General features: G+C 45.9%; 1 protein-coding gene across 1 annotated transcript in view; it reads left to right on the top strand.

The window, feature by feature from the left end:
• Nucleotides 1–17,944, top strand: part of LOC126195546 (putative transcription factor SOX-15) — a 283,454-nt gene that overhangs the window by 122,381 nt on the left and 143,129 nt on the right. The gene's annotated exons all lie outside the window — the stretch shown is intronic.

The following is a 17,944-nucleotide window of genomic DNA, read 5'->3' as shown; positions in this document are numbered from 1 at the left end:
AAAACAGCAACAACACAAACAAAAATCACGGTTAACCGTGTCAGATTCATGTTGTCTCGGAGATTCTCTTAATGTTAGGTACTCTGCTGCTCAGCAATGGGAGTTACTGCGTTAGTTCATGCTTTTAAGATAGTTGGGAAAAAAACATACTGTTAAAAACAGTACTGTACTTTATTGCTGTCAAGACTGCTCTCCAAGACTACTCCCAACGAAAAAAACAGGAGCGGCATGTGCCTCGCAACCTGCGTTGCCTGCGCTACAGTCAGAATACGGAAAGTGGTTGTCTTCGAAATTGTAACAATTTCACATATTCTTGTACTCTGAGATATTCTGGATCGTCAAGTTTAGTTGTTCCTGATGAAAAACAATTATTCTCTTCTATCCATCGGGGAAAATACTCCACAAAGTGTGGCGCATGGATACAGTCACGCTCACAGCGTCTGAGAGTTCAGAACTTTCATTGGAGACAAGTGACGTTCACAACTAATATCTTTGAGATGTCAGTCTCTGAGGGTGTCGTCTGCTAGAAGATGACTTATCTGATTACCTGCTATTACTCTGTTACTGACTTCCCGCCCAGCCTTCTACCAATCCAATAAAGTACATTTAAAAATGCCGGTTTTTGTTAGTGTGTTTATAGGAAGATGTTTGACTCCTCGGAATAGTTATAGGTGCGGTATAAACGATTTGTTGCAAAAAGTACTTCCTTCTAGGGGTTCTACAGAGGTAGAATCGCTGTACCCGCAACTTGGTCTGAAGCATCATCAGTCAAGCGTTGTTACCCGAACGCTTACTGTTGCACATCGGATACAAATCATTTTCAGCTACTTTCACACTTCACGATCCTTCCGGCAACCCGTCGCGTTGTCAGTGCCAGCACTCCGTCTTCAGGCCACGAGTGGCCTACCAGGACCATCCGACCGCCGTGTCATCCTCAGTGGAGGATGCAGATAGGAGGGGCGTGGGGTCAACACACCGCTCTCCCGGTCGTTATGATGGTATTCTTGACCAAAGCCGCTACTATTCGGTCGAGTAGCTCCTCAGTTGGCATCACGAGGCTGAGTGCACCCCGAAAAATGGCAACAGCGCATGGCGGCCGGATGGCATTGTCAGTGCCAGAGATATCTTAACTCCAGAGTAGTGATCAGAAATTAATATCACATCAACCAGCAGTGATGGCAACCGACAAAGAGGTACTGTAATCCCAAAATTCTGAACTTGGCTTCCGACTGTCGTCAAAATAAGTGTCAGACTAATACTAAACGAGTCATCGCTTCCCAATCTAGAACCGCAATTTGTCCATGCACTCTTCGTCCTACTGATCTAACAGAGTCTGCCTTAAGGACAGAGGTGGAGCTCCATTAAAGCTTCAAGGTGCAGGAGATGAGTGGTGGCTGAATGGGGACGTGGTGCGTGATTACGAAATATCGCGACACGAGATCAGTGGCGGTCCGACTCCGAGTTCTGTCGTCACACATTTAATGTGAATATGACAGAGCCACTACCTGTGGCAACCTTCTCCACGGAAGATGAAAATTTTCAACGCGAGACTGATTACAGTGCTTAAGACTGCAGTCTCATAGTAGTGGGGTTCTAACCAAAGAGAGGTCAACATGATATACTATAAGATACACTTGGTGTCACTTACGTAATTGCGATATGATTACTGCACTACCGATCTGTTGCCCCCCTCCCCCCCACGCCCCCCTTTTCACCACACTTTTTTTCGTTCGGCCTATTATCAGCTGATGTAGATAAGTACAGGGGTGGAACTCCTGTTACTTTCGGGCGATCAAAGGAAATAGAGTAGATTTCAAATGGTTCAAATGGCTCTGAGCACTATGGGACTTAACAGCTATGGTCATCAGTCCCCTAGAGCTTAGAACTGCTTAAACCTAACTAACCTAAGGACATCACACAACACCCAGTCATCACGAGGCAGAGAAAATCCCTGACCCCGCCGGAAATAGAGTAGAAATGTTTGTTAAACGCTGTGGCTTCCTTCAGACTCGCCAGGGTAGCCGAGAGCGCTAACGTGCTGCTTCCTGGACTCGGGCAGGCGCGCCGGCCCCGGGTCGAATCCGCCCGGCGGATTAACGACGAGGACCGGTATGCCGGCCAGCCTGGGTGTGGTTTTTAGGCGGTTTTCCACATCCCGCTAGGTGAATACCGGGCTGGTCCCCAGTTCCGCCTCAGTTACACGACTCACAGGCATTTGAAAACGTTCGCACTGTTTCATGGCTTATATTAGACGCAGACAGCTGGGGTACACTACTTCCATCCCGGGGGGTTTAGGGTGGCCGCAGGAAGGGCATCCAGCCACCTTCTGCAATTAACACTGCGAAATCCGTCATATCATAGCCGACCCCGCGTTGGAGAGAGACAATGGCCCGAGAAAGAAAGAAAGTTATGGCTTCCTTCAAACTGTTATTGCCTTACACGTGGGGCAGGATGCGAGTTTTAATTTCAAAGTTTTTCCTTGTCTGTCGTTGGGTACGTACTAAAGGCAGACGTGCCTCTCAAAAGGGTTTCGATCTCTGAACTCGCGAGCAGACATATTTGCGCTTGTTCGCGCGTTACATGTTCCCGTTTACACAGCGCTCTCTTGAGCTACGCGGTAAGCTGCTTTGCATTTCTGATTCGTCTGCGCACAGACGTGTTTAGAACGCTGGCCCATTACCAGAGTGGTGTGCCGCCTTTTACATGCGAGAAGTGGAGAGGAGACAGCCGCGGTGGTCCCGCAGCCCTGGGGAAAGCGCTCCGCCCTGCGACCCGCGCATCTGCATTCGGAATTAGCCGAACGCTTTGGAAATAAATTAACGGTCGCTGTCGCGGCCTGCGTTCTGCCGTCGCCGATTCTGGTTGGTGCAGCGAAACCGGGGCGGCGAGCTTTTTGTCCCGTCGTGCGCCGCGCAGCGCCACACCACACACCGCCTGACGGCAACTACCGCCAGCTGCGGAACCGCTGTTCTCCTACGAGACCTATACTACATCGTTATCTTTGGACGAGAAACATCCTTACTTCGGAAAAAGCGGGGATTAAATGAAGGCCTATCATAAAGGAAAGGATTTGGGTTCATTGTCTCATCGACGACGAGGTCAGCTGAGGGAGCACAAGCCAGGATTGCGCAAAGTTTCGGAAAATCGACGTGCATTTTCAAAGAAATTATCTCGGCTTTCGACTTAACAGCTTTGGGGACACTAGGGGAAACTAAATGTGGACGGCTGGACGAGTATAGGAACAGCGTCCTCCCTCAGACGAGTCGATTGTCCCACGTCTGCTCCAGGTCGACAGCTTGATGAAGGCGTCTAGCGGTAGTGATCAAAACGTTGCAGCCCCTATCATCCCGGCAAAGGTACCTGCACTAATGAACGAAACACTAGCGTATGCCAACCACGGCATGGTCATGCATCGACAAAAATTTCACTTTAGATAGTTATTTAGAGCTTTACGAAACGTAGCATCATCTTTGTCATGACGCATTTGCAAATGACTCAACTCCATTCCTGAGTATTAGTAACAATACGCAGATTCGTATGACTTTATATGGGACGTACATTTCGGCGACGTGTGCGCAAATGGCAAGAAACCAGTGTTTACTCCCCATCCGGCGCACTTGTCGTATACGTGGTATGTTCAGAAAAGGCCAAGCTTTTGAGATAGCGCATCAACCAGCAGAGGGCACCTACTACGCCTAGTCAACATACCTATCGGTATAAATAGACGACCTGCCGTTAGAATTGTTTCGCTGTCATCTTCAGCTGCCGAGCTACAGCGATTGAAGTGAGCACATGCGCGAGTTGTTCGTCTGATTAGTGACAAAGTGACAAGAGCTGGAAGAACAACGCTTGTGTGTGAAATTTTGCTACAGACTGACAAAACTTTTATGGCTGAGATGTTAAGACAATGGTGCAGCTGTTGTAGTGAGAGCAAAAACCGCCTCCTTGTCCAAAATTAGGCACGCATGAGCTGGTGATGCAGTCAGGTGATGGTTGTATTTCCTTGACAGCAAAGATATTGTCCATCCTGGCCGGCCGCGGTGGTCTCGCGGTTCTAGGCGCGCAGTCCGGAACCGTGCGACTGCTACGGTCGCAGGTTCGAATCCTGCCTCGGGCATGGCTGTGTGTGATGTCCTTAGGTTAGTTAGGTTTAAGTAGTTCTAAGTTCTAGGGGACTGGTGACCACAGCAGTTGAGTCCCATAGTGCTCAGAGCCATTTGAACCATTTTTATTGTCCATCAGGAATTCGTATCACCAGGTCAGGTGGTAAACGGGGAAGTCTACCAAGGAATTTTAACGTGTTTGAGGGATTCTGTGCGCAAGAAAAGACCTGAGTTGTAGAAAAACCACACTTGGATATTGCTTCATGACATTGCGCCGGCTCATTCGTCGCTCCTTGTCCGCATCTGTCTGGCAAAACATCAAATTCCCATTATGTACTATCCACTTTACTTTTCGCACCATAGCTCCAGCAGCCTTTCTTCTGTTTCCCATACTTAAAACCACTTTGAAAGAACGTCATTTCTGAACCACAGAGGAGATTCATGACAATCTGACAAGACCTGTGCACCATCCCACGAAAAGAATTCGAAGAAGCGTTGTCAAAGTGTAAGAAGCGTTGAGAACGGTGTATTGCCAGTGGAGGGAATTACTTTGTGGAGGGGGTTAGTTAAAATGTAGTGCAATGAGCAATGAAGATGTTATAAACAAATTTCTGTATTTTTTGCTATATGGCTTTCGTCAAATAAGGCACTAAATACATCACAGGTTAAACGCAATTGAGACGCTTTGGTCGATGCAGGAAGTTATCCGCTAGCGATACGTTTCCATCTGCGAGGGACATGAGCAATAGCAAAGAAAGCTCAAACAACCCCGAATTTGTAGTTGCAATATCAACTGTACAGAAGGCACCACAACTCGTCACGTGAGACGGAAGGAATTATTGTACGGCTGCCTCTTACAGGTCACATCATTCTCGATTGCAAGTAACCGATCGTTACGATTCCCCTCTTTATGCAAAGTCGGTATCCATAATTATATTTTACTCGGCTCCCCTTTTTTTTAAACTTTTATTGCCTCTTCATACAAACGTGCATGATGGTGCATTGTGTTGCATGAAACTTAAGTTTCGTGAAATTTTGTTTCACTGCAAAAATTTTATTTCACAGTTGTAATTAAACTTTCACTACTTGAGCCAGTTTAGACGAAAAGCTATTTACCTATGGGTAACCAATTTTATAGGAATGATGTTAAGATTGAGTGCTGCAGGATTTGCGTTGTTAGTAGTGTTAGTGTCATTAGTTGCCGTTAGGTGGCGCTACTGGTACGGCGACGTAGGATTGAAACACAGGTGTCAGTGTGCATAACTGTTGCAGACAGTCAACATGGGTATGGACAAGGTGAGCAGGGCTTTACTCGTAAAGTTGTTTCATCAAAACAATAGCAATAGCGCTGCCGGTCTTCGCGAGTGTCGACGCATTAAATGGAATACAGACAGGTCCTGTTTCTCCATCGGGGTTGAAGAACGTAATTTGGAAGTTGGAATTAACGGGTGATTTGGGAATCGTTCCTGGAAGATCTGACGCCTAATTGCGCCACAAATTGTTGAATAAACTGCTGTTGCAAATCAAAATGTTCAAATGTGTGTGAAATCTTATGGGACTTAACAGCTAAGGTCATCAGCCCCTAAGCTTACACACTACTTAACCTAAATTATCCTAAGGACAAACACACACACCCATGCTCGAGGGAGGACGCGAACCTCCTCCGGGATCAGCCGCAAACTGCTGTTGCCATTGCTGCGAAAGCTGGACGCAATGTGCGATCTTCAAGCAGCGCACGATTTTTGTCATGACAGCTGAACGTTCCATGATCCACCGTTCGAAAAGTGATGTTTCGGGCAGCAATAGAGCAATCTGTAGGGCAGTTCCAGGCTGTCGTGGACGCAGATGGTCGCTATATTGAGCAACGCTTGTAATGTGGAACGTAAACGTGATACACAATTAACAGATGTTACTATCTCATGTGGAAAATAAAATTTGTTTCTTCAATGGTTTATTCATTATTTGTCCTCCGCATGTCCTTGAAAAATGTTTCCGTAATGTTTCACTGTTCTGTGATCATTCGTTTTCCAATGTTTCATCGGGACACTCTGAAGTACCGAAAGTTTAATTATAATTACTGAAAACGTACCGCTATGGCTGACCTTCCAGTCAGTGAGAAAATTTCACAAGACTAGCGTTTTAGTCAGGATAAGTCGCCGGTGTTTCATCTTTATAGACGTCTCCCATATACGGGGAGCAAACTTCTGTGAATAATTTTTCGCATCACTCAGCCCGAAAGTTTTAACTGAAGTAAACATTGACTAGGGACACCTTCGGCGTGCCACGTGTCAGATGATAACCGATTACTTGCAGAGGATCAGGCAGAGATATGGAATTAGGTACCGCACAGATGTAGGGTGAGCGAGCCGGTGGGTGTACGTAACCTGTGATGTGTCCTGCGGCGGCCGCGCTGAGACGAGGTGATGAAGCGCGGCAGACGCCATCACCTCCGGAATGACCTTTAGCGAAACTGCGGTCGTAAAGAGGGTTAGTGCTGGACAGCGATAAGGCGAGGCCTTCCAGTTAGCGGAGGAGCGTCTCGCGTGCTGCCCGCGATAGCGGCGCGCGGCGCGGCCTCACACCCAGCGTGGGCATTACCGTCGCACATGGTTCTCCTCTTCAGCAACAGACTCTCACTTCACTTACCTGCGAAACTGTGCAGGCAGCAGAGAATGAAAATGGTAGCAATGGTTGCGAGTCCTCATACCAGTAAGAACCTAACAGTTATGCACCGTCGCAAGAACCAGCTAATCGTGCCATAATCGTACGTTGGCATAAAACATGTGGTTGTTTTACATACCCTAAAGTGCACTGCAGAGCTTTATTTGAGCTCGGAGATTCATTTTTACTGCGGACATCTTTTTGTGGATCGGGGCGGGGGGAGGGGAGAACAGTATTAGAATTTAATTTCCCAAATACAGGGAGGGTGTGGTACGGTGGTAAAGAAAAAAAAATGGTGTCTGTTATAGGTTGTTAGCCTTAGCCAAGAAAAATTCAGTATGAGCACGAAAATTCAAGACGACAAAGTATTTTGCAGGCAACTTAGTGCTGCCGGAAAGCAGGAATGGCTTAGAAAAACTGTCTAGTCGAGTGACGTACTACACAAATCCAAACATAGAACTGCAGGTCTCCTTATAACTAACTCGGTAAGTCAGTTCAAAAATCGAAGACAAGATTATTCCATCTCTAATAGAACTATGCTTAGTAAAGCACTGTGGTGTTGCAACAAGCCTTCATGTGGAGGACTGCCTTATCTTTGCGATAACGGACAGGAGAAGGAAAGTATAACCACGGGAAACCAAAAGATGGGTGGCCGGACGGGGCTTGATTTCCGCCCATACAGAGTGAGAATCAAGTGGTTTAAACCATTGCGCCGCCTCCTCCAGTTTGTGTCTCTACATCAGAAAGTCGTGGCCAAGTTCGATTTTTTTCCTTCTTCTCTGTTGTGGGTGATGGCTGAATAGCTCATGATCTGCTTTTTACTTTCAAGTCCTTTGATGCTGTCAACGAACATTTCCTGTCTTCCGTAATTCTTTTCATCCCTGCGTACTTTTTGTACCCAACGTCGTTGGCACCGTTCTTATGTGCACTTAAATCTTTATCTAACAGAACAACTTTTTGAATCTCCTGCTTCTTTCTAGTACCACTCCTGAAAATTTCAATATCCGTTGCAATAGCACGAGTGTCTCGGTTGCTGGTGTGGGTTCTCTAATGACTAACTTCTTTCTTCATCTATACTATGACAGTTGACCACTTACAATTTCATCATACAAAAGCCTTTCACACTATTTTCGTAACGCATAACTGATGCTAATCTATCTGCATCCTATACAGGCTGTGATATACATAGTCAACCACAAGGAAGAAAACCAGCAGAAGACATCACTGATTTCGATTTCTAGCCATACACTGCCACCTCCCCCCCCCCCCCCCAAATGCCACACCAGCAGCTACAGTAAAAAAACAATGGACAAAGAGTTCTAGATTAATCCAGTTTAAAACTGTTTATTTTTAAGTAACATTTCTCTGTATGTATGTACGTATGTATGTATGTCTAAATGTCTGAAGATTAACAGAACATGTTCGAAACGCATTGCATTATGTTAGATTAAGCATAAAATAAAAATTGAATGGTAGCAGAAACTTGAAATAAATAATTAATACATATCTGGGATGCCTTGCAACGTGCTGTTCACACGAGATCTCCACCCCTTCATACTCCTACGGATTTATATACGCCGTGCAGGATCCATGGTGTCGATTCCCTCCAACACTACTTCGGACTTAATCGAGTCCATACCACGTCATGTTGCGGCACTTCTGCGTACGCGCGGGGGCCCTACATGTTATTAGGCAGGTGTACCAGTTTCTTTGTCTCTTCGGTGTATTTTTATTTGTAGTCTCTGAACATTGAGCGATTTTGCAGACTGTTCTCTTCTAAATAACAAACGTATTACCGCGAAAGATGCTTCATTGTGTGCGTGTGCTTGTGTGTGTGTGTGTGTGTGTGTGTGTGTGTGTGTGTGTGTGTGTGTGTAATTTGTTGTGTGCAGTAGGTTTATTAACAGTCCTAATTCTATGCCCTGTGGAACATAACGCGTTGATAGCGTGTCTAATGATGCGCCGCTGCAGTACAATGTGCGAAGCAACCTTGAAACCGCTGTCATAAGCGTGACAACTGATGTTCAGAATACATCTGAGTCTCGTGGCATTCCACACGCCGCTAATCGTTTCCGGGTCGCAGGTACAATCTCGGTTCTGGCCGAGAAGTGCGTGGGGGGGTCACTGTGGTGGTCCAGTGGGCAGGCAGCGGAGAGGGACAGCTTTACTGGAGGCTGCCGGTAGGCGGAACACGGCTGTGCGCGCGGCGACGAGGCGCCGCTTGTAAGGAGCGGTGTGGCTGCAGACGCGGCTGCCGCTATCGCGGCTGCCCGGGAGGCGCCGGCCACACCGCACCGCATTAATCGCGGCCCGCGCGCGGCTCTCGTAAAGCAGCCGCGGCCGACTCGCCGCCTCGCCTACACGCGTGTTCCATTACCGCGCCGCGCGTTACTCACCGCGCACGGCCGGACTCGCCTGGCCTGTGTCTCCACGTGGCGGCCTCCCCTCTCATCTAGTACCTGCTACAGGCTGCTGTATACAGGCCGAAAGCCCAGCCACGCCGGCAGGATTTCGGAGACTGTTCAAGGACATTTTCTGACTATTTCGTGTATTTCGTGTACCTCAGTGGCTAACCTCGGTAGCTGAGTGGTCAGCGCGACACACTGTCAATCCTAAGGGTCCGGGTTTGATTCCCGGCTGGGTTGGAGGTTTTTTCCGCTCAGGGACTGGGTGTTATGTTGTCCTAATCATCATCATTTCATCCCCGTCGACGGGCAAGTCGCCGAAGTGGCGTCAGATCGAAAGACTTGCACCAGGCGAACGGTCTACCCGACGGGAGGCCCTCGCCACACGCAATATATATATATATATATATATATATATATATATATATATATATATATATATATATAGTGGCTAAGCTCCGTTATCGCCTCTTTTGACGTAAAAACATGCTGAATTGGCATGTGGTTCGAGGTCCACGTTAAATTGTAGATCCCCTATAGCTGGTTAGGTAGCACTGTTCTGAAGTAAGAAGAAGAACAGGACATATCCCACTCAAGAAGTTCATTCCTAGTAAAGCGCTGTGCACTGTGGCGTACAAAACAGCAGATGACCATGGTTTCTAGTGGCTTTATACAGTGTAACTTCATTTAATTTCTTCAATATTGCACTGAAAATAATTGTACTGTTCTACCTCTACATCTACATCCATACTCCAACAAGCCACCTGACGGTGTGTGGCAGGGGTCTACGGTCCTTGCTTGATTTCCAGAATGGAATTAAATTACCTCCTTCTAAGTCATGGGGTGCTGTCCATCAAACCATCTCTGATTGAAACAAGAGAGGAGCTGTCCTTTCGTTTCAGGGCACAGATGACGAAGCATGGCATAATGGATCTCATCATCATGCCTACATCTACATTTACATTTATACTCCGCAAGCCACCCAACGGTGTGTCGCGGAGGGCACTTTACGTGCCACTGTCATTACCTCCCTTTCCTGTTCCAGTCGCGTATGGTTCGCGGGAAGAACGACTGTCTGAAAGCCTCCGTGCGCACTCTAATCTCTCTAATTTTACATTCGTGATCTCCTCGGGAGGTATAAGTAGGGGGAAGCAATATATTCGATACTTCATCCAGAAACGCACCCTCTCGAAACCTGGCGAGCAAGCTACACCGCGATGCAGAGCGCCTCTCTTGCAGAGTCTGCCACTTGAGTTTATTAAACATCTCCGTAACGCTATCACGGTTACCAAATAACCCTGTGACGAAACGCGCCGCTCTTGTTTGGATCTTCTCTATCTCCTCCGTCAACCCGATCTGGTACGGATCCCACACTGATGAGCAATACTCAAGTATAGGTCGAACGAGTGTTTTGTAAGCCACCTCCTTTGTTGATGGAATACATTTTCTAAGCACTCTCCCAATGAATCTCAACCTGGTACCCGCCTTACCAACAATTAATTTTATATGATCATTCCACTTCAAATAGTTCCGCACGCATACTCCCAGATATTTTACAGAAGTAACCGCTACCAGTGTTTGTTCCGCTATCATATAATCATACAATAAAGGATCCTTCTTTCTACGTATTCGCAATACATTACGTCTATGTTAAGGGGCAGTTGCCACTCTCTGCACCAAGTGCCTATCCGCTGCAGATCTTCCTGCATTTCGCTACAATTTTCTAATGCTGCAACTTCTCTGTATACTACAGCATCATCCGCGAAAAGCCGCATGGAACTTCCGACACTATCTACTAGGTTATTTACATATATTGTGAAAAGCAATGATCCCATAACACTCCCCTGTGGCACGCCAGAGGTTACTTTAACGTCTGTAGACGTCTCTCCATTGATAACAACATGCTGTGTTCTGTTTGCTAAAAACTCTTCAATCCAGCCACACAGTTGGTCTGATATTCCGTAGGCTCTTACTTTGTTTATCAGGCGACAGTGCGGAACTGTATCGAACGCCTTCCGGAAGTCAAGAAAAATAGCATCTACCTGGGAGCCTGTATCCAATATTTTCTGGGTCTCATGAACAAATAAAGCGAGTTGGGTCTCATACGATCGCTGTTTCCGGAATCCATGTTGATTCCTACATAGTAGATTCTGGGTTTCCAAAAACGACATGATACTCGAGCAAAAAACATGTTCTAAAATTCTACAACAGATCGACGTCAGAGATATAGGTCTATAGTTTTGCGCATCTGCTCGACGACCCTTCTTGAAGACTGGGACTACCTGTGCTCTTTTCCAATCATTTGGTACCTTCCGTTCCTCTAGAGACTTGCGGTACACGGCTGTTAGAAGGGGGGCAAGTTCTTTCGCGTACTCTGTGTAGAATCGAATGTCTTGGAGCAGTGTCCCTGGCCGCAGACAAAGCTGATTCCAGTTCCTACGTGGAGAACGAAAGTTTGTAGACTTCCTCATTATGCGAGAAGAAATTGAGCTCTCTCATGTCTCCAGTCCTACGGAACACCTGAAAAGCAGGAGCTTGTCTGGATGTTGTAGTAACGGTAAAGAAGTGTTCAGCGAAAACCTGCTGCCTTTGTCCTGCATCTGCACAGGATGGGCATAGTCATGAACGGAATTAGTGTGGTTGATTTAGGGAGTCGCCGGATGCCATTCCTGTCATCACCCTCAGGGACGAAAACTGTGTACCGCAACTTTCTGCGTGTAGTGATCATTCGTGAGCCGGCCGATGTGTCCGAGCGGTTCTAGACGCTTCAGTCTGGAACCGCGCGACCGCTACGATCGCAGGTTCGAATCCTGCCTCGGGCATGGAAGTGTGTGATGTCCTTAGGTTAGTTAGCTTTAAGTAGTTCTAAGTTCTAGGGGACTGATGACCTCAGAAGTGAAGTCCCATAGTGCTCAGAGCTATTTGAACCATTTTTGATTATTCGTGCCAGAGTCCTCTGAATGTTTATAACGCATTGCGTTATTCACCTACTCGACTGTGGTAAACCGCTTAAAAACCACTGTCAGGTTGGCCAACACACCGACCCCCGACCTTAATACGCCTGGCGGATTTTATCCGGTGCCGGCGTACATCTGCGTCCCGGAGTTGGCACTTTAACACTCACGGCTGTCTGGACAGATACTGAAAACATCTAAACTACAGAGCAAATGCCGACTGTATGTGCTAGCCTCTGTCTTATTCGTAAACAAACTTGTTCCAATTGCATATGGTACCTGCTTTTCGCCGACCAGGGTGACCCAGCGGTTCTAGGCGCTACAGTATGGAACCGCGCGACCGCTGCGGTCGCAGGTTCGAATCCTGCCTCGGGCGTGGATGTGTGTGATGTCCTTAGGTGAGTTAGGTTTAAGTAGTTCTAAGTTCTAGGGGACTGATGACCTTTGAAGTTAAGTCCCATAGTGCTCAGAGCCGTTTGAACCATTTGAACCTGCTTTTCACAACAGCAGTGTCCACTATATTCTTCGGTCTCAGGCTTGATTTCAGTACTGTTCGATAGTGTCTCGTGTTTGTTTATTCGACAGTGTCACCTGCACGTTAACAGTAATACACAGCAGCATGGGTAGCTTCAGTCGTGAAGAGCTGCACGATATCCAACTCATGTAGGGATTCACTGAATACAGTGGGAGACCGACACAATGACGTTCTGCTCAGTTGGTTTGTTGACGTTCCCGCGACTGCATATTGCAGGTTTTTGTATTGTTGCGAAAGTATTTTCACTGGATCAGACTCCTAATTCGTAATTAAACTGTTAGTCTGTAATGAGCCATGGGCGACTATAGGTCTCTCTTACGGAAAAAAAAACCACATAGAAAATATGTCTGAACGACCGCGCAGGAAATTCTGTCGATTGAGGTCGAATTCATCGTCTACATTCACAAACTCAGCACCTGCAAGGGACACAGAAATTAATGTACAGTTGATACAGTGTGGTCCACAAATAGTTTCTGCCGAACCCGGTTTCCGGTTATCTTGCTCGCCTTCGGATGACTGACTTTTCTTATTACTTTAATGTACTCGTCAGCAGCATGCCTTCCGCTCCTGTACTTCACAAAAATATTGGAACAACTGCTCCGCAACGTGTAGTTATAGTTCCCCATGGCCAAACCGACAAGCCTGCAGTGGCAGAGCACAGCATCAACGAAGGACACCTGTTTGTTTTTGAACAGACAAAGGTGATGTGCCTCATCGACTGGTTCTGGGATTCCTTCATCCAAGAGCCAGTGGAGATACGAGTACACGACCATCTTGTCAACCGGGACAGCAGTTTCCAGTTGAGGTTCCATGACGACCGGACCGTCCTACACCCCGTCGGTGGCGCACCCACCTCCAAGAGCGACGCCTCTTCTGGAAGCACGCCATTAGACGAACCGTCGTGCTTGCGACGAAGGAGTCTACGGTCCAGCGGCTAAAAAGGAGGGAACTGGGCATGAATTCGTCACTTCACCAGAAAATTACGTGTAGGAAACTCGTTGGAGCATTGCGGCAGCATAACGCCGCGACTCGCTTGATAACTGAAGAACATTTCATCGGTGAAATTCGCCAAGAAAGCTTGCGTTCCAAATTTGTATAGAGTTTATCGTGAGCAGCAGCGACGATCCTCAGACAGGCCAGACGCTGCGATGCCGTCCCATTAAGAACGAGGTACTGACTTCTTTTGCCAGGAAGTCCTGAATCCCGTCGTGTACATATTCGAATATTTGATAAGCACCCATATTTTCTTCTAGGTGGCGGTGCGGAATTAAAGTCGAATGCTTCCTGGTAGTGAAGAAACACGGTGTCAACCTCCTCAATCTACGGACTGAGATTTCCGATTGATCTGTTATGCACTAAAGTTGACTTTGTTTTGCTCTATCGTACAAGATATTTTGAAATTCTCTGAGCTGACATTACGTATGTGGTGACTGGGGGGAGTTTTAATGTCGTACTTTCCAGATTATGAAAGGGGGTCAATTGTCAGTTCGCACTTGCATGCTATTCCCGTTCCGAATGAAGAGAACACGCTACAGGTAGTCTGCACTTACTGTGACTAATGTCGTGTCAGCATGCCATAACTCGTGGCGAATCATCGCCTGCTAAACATAACAACAGAAAAATGCCTGATCTTACTGACAGGAGACAGGAGGACGCTGAAGAGGATTTTTTACGCTAACAACAAGATCACTGATACGGTAGTGATTCTTACCAATGAAAAAAGAGCTGTTAACATTGTATAAGAAAAACGTTCATAGTACAGCTAATGCTGCCAAACCTCTTCTAAAGCTGACAAGTATAAAAAAATCCCGTAATGGAGATTGTACGGTGGTATTATTGTTTTCATAGCGTCCTAGGACCATACTGATAGGAAAAAGAGCTCATAACAATTCTGAAGCTTTTTGAATGACTGTATCCATTCTGTGGCCCAGGCAGAGCTGCCAACAAGTGCTTGCATTTTCGAATGCAATAATTCACCCACCTATGGACGTAAAAACTTCCAGCGTTGTTTTAGCGAGGAGGGTAATGAGTCCTCTCCCTCACAGCAGCAGGGTTCGCGTCCTGGCGCTGTGACGTGCCACGTTCTCAGTTTGTCGACCTTCTGCTAGGTGTGCTGGCTGAGTGACCGGCTTTCTGCCTTTTGTGGCGCCCTGTCAAAACAGGCGTGACTCACGCGGACTTTGTGACGCGCGTGACCTCTGATATGTCCACTGTGCGCTGCCCGCTAATGGTGTCACGATTGCCTGCCTGCCCTCCTCACTGAATGCTCGCGCGCACACAGTTCCTAACGTTATTCTCATACTGAAAGTGCTGCAGACATTATTCAAAATTATGCTTAGCGGTTAGCGATTCTGAACGCCTGTAACTATCTTTTCTTGCAGAGGCCCGCTGGGTTGACAATTTTATTTTTGTTTTAACGTAGTGTCATGATTTTCTTCCAGTCGCCACAATCGTCAGTAAACCTCAGGGAGTGGTTTCGTGTGTGATATTTGTCAGTGAATCGTTTAAACAATGTCCTGTGTGGTATCACTTTTTGACTGATTGTGTGTCGTAATTTGTGAGGTGGAGAACAGGAACCAGCCCAACATTTGCCTAAAAGTGTGTGGAGAACCGCCTAAAAACCGCACTCCGACCGGTGTGCCAGACCAACAGTCGTTCATCCACCGCGCGTGTTCGATCCGGGCCTCCACGCGCCTACGACTCTTCGGAAGTAAACAACGTATGAAAGTTCATACATACAGTCACAAATTATATTTAATTTGACGCGGTGCATTACGAGTCCCAATTCTTAGTCTTCAGACAGTTGACTGTGTTTTCCATTCTTTCCCGTTCTCAGCATAAGGAAGTCATCGTGACAGAATTCGCAATTGTCTTTCAAAATGACTTCACATAATGTTCAGAAAGCGGTACAAGTCTTGTCCGTAGGTCACTTGTGATGTTGCCAAGTGCTATAATCATCGCTGGTGAAACGATCGATTTGTTATATATTGTAGTATTTTGTACGTAATAATGTTTTTATGTGTAGGAAGTACAGCCTTCGATGTTAAAACGCATGAAGTTGCAAGCAAACAGTTTATTATTTTGTCTGCACTAGAATATACCCACGGTAATGTATGCATGCAGTTAACCACTTTATTAGGCACGTTTCCCATAGTCTCATGTGCCGAGATAGTTGTACAGATTATCACTAAAAATTGTAATTGCAGAGATGCGGATTCTCAAATTTGAAGAGAGCGACGTGAATTGAAATATTTTTAGTGGCTGTCTAAAACACAGTGGCAAATTCTGGTAAAATGATTTTCGAATGCACAGTTGTCTGTCAGTGAAAAAAGACGTCAATATACAGCAGACGATGAGAGTTTGAGGCGTTAAAACAAAAATATTTTGTGGTTGCAAAGACTTACATTCCACACCAGATGATGAACGACGGTAGAAATAAGTCCCATGACCATTTACTAAAGTGTCAGTGGGTGATAGACATCGGCAAATTACGAAATGATTGTCGATGATTGACGTTAGTTCTCCTCTTAGTTGTAGCTAACAAAAGTAAGGCGCCTACATTCGATTATTGTATTGGTAATCGGAGTATACTATGGACAGTGATTATAGAATTAACACCGTTAAATCCAAATAAAATGAAACTGCTTGAACACCATATTGTATTACTATAGCAGCCGTGATGTAAATGCTCCTACTTGGAGGCAGTGGGCTAGGAGTCACAAGAGAACATGTTATGCTGTCAGTTGTATGTGGCAGAACAGGCGCTGCCAGTCCAAAGTGACGCTGGTATTCCTTCTTATTATCACCGTTTCGACTGTCTTGGCGCTGCCTTTGCTGTCACGTGCGTACGCGTTCTACGCAATAGACACGAGAATCCGTTTCCGTAATCTGTTGTCTGCCCGCACCTACAATTTTGCACATCTGATGCGGAGACGAATGAGACCTGGAGTCTGCAACCAAGAGGACGAGCGACGGATCATCGGCAACAATACTTCTGGTTCATGCAGAATTGCCCTTGGCAACCATGCAGGCTCACAGCAGGGCTTCTAACTCTTCAGTTTAGTTACCTAAACGAGCTGTGCTGAATCGGCGCCGCCCTGGAATGTCTTTGGTGTTCACTAAGTTAGTACAACGCTCTAAACACTAGCGAGGCGTCTCAGCGACCCAAGCGCAGGAGCTATGGGCTTAACTGTTTATTGCTAAGTACGTGCTTCTTACTGTGTCCACAACACGACGCATTGAATGATGGCCTTCAGTGGCATACACCAGTAATCCAAGTTAATATGTTGTCTGTGCGCCACGACTGTGGCTGATAATTAGACAGAAATAAAACAGTTTTTGCGTCAGTCGCTTATTTAATACACCATTATGAGTTTGAGTGGTTCACGACACCATCTCCAAGCAGAAAACAGCGTAATTACATTGCTAGTATTAGTGAGGAGCAAAGACGCCTTTTGACAGCAACGGGCCAAGTGAGAAAAAATTTATGTATTTTAGTTTGAGGTTAAGTAGAACCGAGATGGTGCTACTTACTGATAGTTGTTACATGTGCTCTTCATTGTACTGGAGGGGCTACACTGTTTCTTTTTAAAAAACGTGTTATACATATGACAGATGTAGCTGCAATTACATTGTGTGTACAGATAACAGACACGTGCAATTCCTGGAGCCTGATTGATTAATGTATTGCAGACCACAGAGTTGTAAACTATAAATATATTATAGATTTAAACAAAGAATTAAAAAAATATAATACTGGATGTGTCACAGCGTACTTGTGCTAACACAGTTTTAATTACATATCGCATATTTATATTTTTTAATTTATTTATTTTGTTGCAAAGCTGGATGAGCTGCTTATGTGAGTGTAAGGGATATAAATGATCGCAGTATCTGAACTTGCACACTATAAAGGGTGTTAGAGGCATAAGTCGTAGAAGGTGGTACAAGGCTTCCAGACTTGTGCTACTCGCGTATATGCCACAATGCTGCTGATAGAAAAAGCTCGCGTGGATAGTGTAGCACGTCGATGCATGGGCAAACGTGACGACTGTTGGGAAATTTATTTATTTATTGTAAATTTAAAAACCTGTTACCTGGTGTTTTAAAACAGGTCGCACAGACTATAGTTTGTATTTGTCAAGCTTTTGTAGTTTTTGTCTGCAATATTTGATAAATAATAATACTTTTTGTAAAAAAAACAATAATTTTAAGCTGAAATATAAGAAAATTTTGTTGTTTTAAGAAGAATGTAAAAAGATGGTAGGTTAGAGGAGAGATTTGATA

The sequence above is a fragment of the Schistocerca nitens genome, chromosome 7, assembly GCF_023898315.1.
Source record: "Schistocerca nitens isolate TAMUIC-IGC-003100 chromosome 7, iqSchNite1.1, whole genome shotgun sequence".
In the NCBI taxonomy this organism is placed as follows: domain Eukaryota; kingdom Metazoa; phylum Arthropoda; class Insecta; order Orthoptera; family Acrididae; genus Schistocerca; species Schistocerca nitens.
The sequence above is the reverse complement of the archived record's forward strand: the minus strand, read 5'-3'. Positions and strand labels throughout refer to the sequence as shown.